Below are 5433 nucleotides of genomic sequence, written 5' to 3' on the forward strand. Positions count from 1 at the left end.
AGCAGCACAGGTGCGCATTGCCATGACAACCGGTCTGGTCATCTGACCGGAAGGGGGCAGGGCCTGGCCTTATAAACAGCATAGGCCGAGGCCAGAGTCCAGTCACCCTCTGGCCGTCAAGGAGGTAGGAGTTTGAGAAAACCCTGGTGGGGGGATACATCGAGGATGGCCAGGTTGGCTAGGAATTTATGTTATATCCCAGGGGTTTTGTGCGTATGGTTTTAGTTGTTGTGGCGTGAGAAGCGCAATGTAAGACCGGAGGTTTGGGCAAGGCTGTAGGGGTGGAGAAGGCCTCAAAGGGAGCCCCCCAGTAAGGTGGGGGTGCTCTGAGCACCAAGGAGGGCACTGCAGGGAGCGCGAGAAGTACAGGTAGGAGCCTGGTGTGGGCTATGTGAGCACAGGGAAGAGACCCCAGTGCGGGCTATGCGAGCCCAGGGAAGAGGCCCAGTGGGTGTGGGTGCAAGAAGCGCAGCGCGAGAAGTGCAAGGCGGCACGAGAAGCGTGGGTAAGGGCCCTGGTACAGGCGTGGGCATGAGAAGCGCGAGTGGTGCAAGAAGCACGAGCAGGTGGGGCGCGAGAAACGTGGTGCGAGAAACACGAGCAGGTGAGGCGCGAGGAAGGGCGAGTAAAAGCGGGCATGAGAGGCACGAGTAAAGGCCCGGCGTGGGTGTGAGAAGAGTGAGCATCAGGGACCGTGCCAGGGAGGGAGAAAGGCAGCCTCCCTTCAATGAATCAAACATCAAAGACGTGGCAGGCGAGTGATCGAGGGTGCATTAGGAAACCTGATCTGGCACGGTCGGAAGGGGGTGCAAGGGGAGGTCACGGCACCCCAGGACCTGTCCTGCCACAGTGCTGTTTTGCTAATCCTCTTTTCCCATCCACTCCTCCCTCCCATCATTTATTTGTGCCACTCACCAGTTCTGTCTTGATTGTAAAATCAAGGCACTACCTTTTACCATACTTATCTGTGTCTTTGGTGCCTAGCACAATCTAGCTACCCCCTCTAGACACCCTTGCCATATAAACAATGAATAATAGTGAATGGTATCAATTATCTTATGCTACGAGGGTGTCTGGATAGGTTCTACAGCATACACATCTCTTCATGATAAGTGCATATTATCCCAACTACACATTTGGTCCAATAAAAGATATCACCCTAAGAAATCTTTGCCTCTAGACAAATGCTTGACATAGGATATTTTCCAGTTCCCATTTAAGTGGCATGGAAACATTTTAGGATCCAAGAAATAGAAACAAATTGCTGGTGCTTCAGGAGAAGGGGGAGAAGAAGACAGCAACCACATATTAACAATTTTAAATTCTACTTATTTTTTATTTGACATGGCCTTAAAATACATTAATGAAATGGCAGCCACTCTGGTTGGGTTCATGTTGGTAAGAAATGGACCCATGTTGGTAAGAAATGGTCACTTGCTGGTGAATGAGATAAATCTTAAAAGTTTATTCCCTCAATGTATATTTAGCTGTTGTAGTTACTCATAAGACATTAATCTATTGAAAAAGAGAATATATCATCTTTTAGGAGAAACATGTCATAAATATTTTGATAAAGTATTTATAATCCTCAAAAACAGATGGCTGTTCCATAAAAATTGTCAGCTGAGAAGGTTTTGCTGACAGAAACACATTAAACAACTGCAATTTTTTGGAGGGGAGGGTTTGCACTGCACAATCAGATGCATTCTTCTATTAATCAATCACAGCTGGGTGGTTTTCTGACAGCTGGAGCATGCTGTACCTAATTTGATTGCCTTGCACTATTTTTGACTAATAAATCCTTCATCAGGTGAAACTTGTGGAAGAAAAAAAAAATGGATCACTGAACAGGGAATGGGGTGAGGATAGGAGCAGCTAATTTGAACATGTACACATAAAATAACCTAAAAAACAATTTTCATACGTAAGTAAGAACTGATAGAATTTTGGCCATCTATATAGCACCTAAATTCAAACAAGAGGCTATGAAGAACAAAATAATAAGCTTAGTTTGTGGCAATCAAATTTAAGTATTTGAGATTGTCAAAATGTTCCAAGCACTCTCATATATAGGTGGCATGACTGAGCCTTTTACCTTACAAGCTCATACTGAATCCACACGCAAGGATTCTTGATAAGGATCGACAAGGTTATGAATGCAAAGCAGGGTTTCAGCCAACAGTGTCATTCTGGGCATTACAATTAGGTCCCATGGTCAGATCAGAAAGAGTAATGATCTACTATGTAGAATGCTGCTGAAGGTCTGAGAAGTGTTAGCCTGGAAGTCAGGAAGTCACATACTGACGTTAGATTATGATAGCTCAGGACTTATGAAGGAGATGGGTGAGGTGGTTAATTCACCATTATTTCATAAGGAGCTCTTCCATTATCTTTGTCTTTCACTGGTTCCTTGGCAAATGCCCATTTCCACCATGTATGACTTAACACCACTGGGCTATAGCAGTGGAATAGAAGTCCGAGATTCTCAGCCAGGATGCTATAGCACCCCAGATCCTTTCAGGGATGCCACAGGATGCCACATTATGTTAGCAGTGTTAGGTTTGCGAACATAATTCGCAAGATAAACAAGAGATTTCACATAGGAATCCATACTATTAAAAACATTCTAACCTATTGTGGTCTTTCTGATTTCTTTGCAAGAGAAGAATTACTCTTTCTTTCTGTAGTCAAAAAGCAAATGAGGAATAAGAGCTGGTATTTTCCAAAGATGCCTTTAGTCTAAAAAGGTTGAGAACCACTGGTATGAGGATTATAGATGGAAAAACTCTTTGAGCCACCTACTTATGAACTGGAGAGAGGCAGAAAAACTGACCTAGTTACATGAGCAACACATATTATGCCAGTACATATATTTTGATCATTTTGATTAAAAGTCATTTAAGTTTAGGGGATTTTTGAAATGTGTTTATGATTGTATAACAAATAAACAACAGAAATGTATTTAATATACCTGAATTAGATATTCAACATACCCAAACCTCAGTTTTGTATCCTTTGGTATAAGAACATGGAAATAATCATTTTAGATAAAAACAACTTTTGAGAAAAATAGTAACTCAGATCATATTATTAGAGGTATTATTATGACGTGTTTTCTATAAACATCCAGGCTGCATCCAGATGAGCACAGCAATTTGTTTCCCCAGGGACAAGTAGCAGTGGCATATCTTGTGCCGCTGCTACTTGTCCCTGGGGAATGCCTGTGTCACACATGCTCTGGCATGTGACAGGCTACTGTGCTGGCCCCAGCAGCCTTACCTGGCTTCCTTGGGACCAGGGAAGCTGTAGCTATGGCATTCCTGCCACTGGGAGCCTGGCCAGAGCATGGCTCCAGCTGGCCAGGTTCTGGTTTGGGGCAACACATGCTGCCGCCATGTGTGCCAACCCACTTTTTCTCTACATGGGTTTTTTTGACCCCTCATTTCTATAATGAGAATGTTATAGAAATTCTAGTGTTCATAGAAAATAATGTTGGATTAAAAAAAAAATAGATTAAGGAGAAGAATTAAAATGAATAGTGTTAAAAGTGAAACAGTGTTATACCTTACAAAATAAATTAAAAGTTTGAGTCATACATAAAAGAAAAAATGACAACAAAAAAGGAGTGGGGTTTCTATGTCTGAAAACTGAGTCAAGTTTAATGAAAATCTAGGCTTTTTCAAATACATAGGGAGTAAGAAGAAGGCACCAGGTAATGTGGGGCCCCTACAGGACAGGCTTGGCAATCTGGTGATTGCAGCAAAGGAAAAAGGGGATCTCTTCAACGGGGTCTTTGCCTCCATATTTCTGAGCAGGGACCGGGACAACTCCCTCACTTGGATTACAGACAGGCTCAGGGGATATGACGCCATGCCTAGGGTCAGGGACGATCTAGTTAGGGAACTCTTTGAGGGGCTGAACATGTATAAATCAGCAGGTCTGGATGCTCTTCATCTGTGGGTACTGAGGTAATTGGTGCAGGTCATAGCAGGGCCCCCGGCACGGCAGTATTAGCACTTGTGGTGCTCTGGCCAGGTCCCAGATGACTGAAAAAGGGCCAATATGGTGCCCATTTACAAGAAAGGGAGAAAGGAAGACCCAGGTAACTATAGGCCAGTTAGTCTCACCTTGGTCCCTGGGAAGACCTTTGAGAAAATGATCAAGGAACACAACTGCGGGGGCTCAGCATGGGAGGTAATGCTCAGGAGCAACCAACACAGGTTCATTGCGAGCAGATCCTGCCTGACTAATCTTGTTTCCTTTTATGACAAGGTCACAAAGTCCTTGGATGCAGGTGTTGAGGTGGATGTCATCTACCTGGACTTCAAGAAGGCCTTTGACCCTGTTTCTCACCCAAATCTCATACAAACCTAGGCAACTGTGGAATTGATGCCTACACAGTCAGATGCGTGGCAAATTGGCTTGATGGTCACACCCAGAGTGTGGTGGTGCATGGGTCATTTTTGATCAGGAGGGATGTGGGCAGTGGAGTTCCCCAGGACTTGGTCCTCAGGGTTGTGCTATTCAATTGGCCTGTGCAAATAGGGAACTATTTGATTCGGATTTGGATTCAGATGATTCAGATGCCAGCGATTCAATTCAGAGCTCCAAATCAGTTTTCTGCTTCAATTCAGAGCCAATTCAGAGATTGGCCATAGGGTATGATGGGAAATCAATGAAATATCTATAACTTTGTTGTTTTTTGTCTGATTTGGATGAAACTTGTAGGGGCTGGGTGGGGGGTGGTAACCTCTGTTGACAGCATGAAACCTGCTAAGTTAAGCCACAGCAGAGTCAAAACTGAAGGCATGCTATCCCCTGATGAGGCCACAAATCCGGCCAAGTTTCAAGGAGATAGGTGCAGGGTTTTCTGGGAACCTGCACCTCAAAGTCCTGAATGCAAAACTCATGTCACTTTTGTATATTATGCCACAGTGGGGTGAAAACTGCAGGGCTGGTAGTCCCTGCTGAGGCCACAAAGCCTGCCAAGTTTCAAGGAGACAAGTGAAGGGGTTTCTGGGAAACTGTACCTCAAGCTGCTGACAAGCAAAACTCATGACACTGTGCATGTGTTAAGGTACAGCGGGGTGAAAACTTCAGGCCTACTAGGCTCTGCTGCAGCCACAAATCTTACTAGCTGTCAAGGAGATAGGTACAGGGCGAGTCTGGCTTCTGGGGCCCTGCACCTTTGGCTGCTAACAGGCAAAACTTGTGACATGGGTACAAGTGTGCAACTGTCTCTCTCTTAGCGGGGTGAAAAATATTATTGCAGGCCTGATAGGCCCTGCTGTGGCCACAAAGCCTGCCACCTGTCAAGGAGATAGGTGCAAGGGAAGTCTGGGTTCTGGGGCCCTGCACCGCTGGCTGCTAACAGGCAAAACTCATGATGAGGGTGTGTGTTAAGGTGCACCCTCACTGGTACTGGGGCCTCTG

This window comes from Gavialis gangeticus, unplaced genomic scaffold, assembly GCF_001723915.1.
Source record: "Gavialis gangeticus isolate Ggan-Ray unplaced genomic scaffold, GavGan_comp1, whole genome shotgun sequence".
NCBI classification, from domain to species: Eukaryota; Metazoa; Chordata; order Crocodylia; family Gavialidae; genus Gavialis; species Gavialis gangeticus.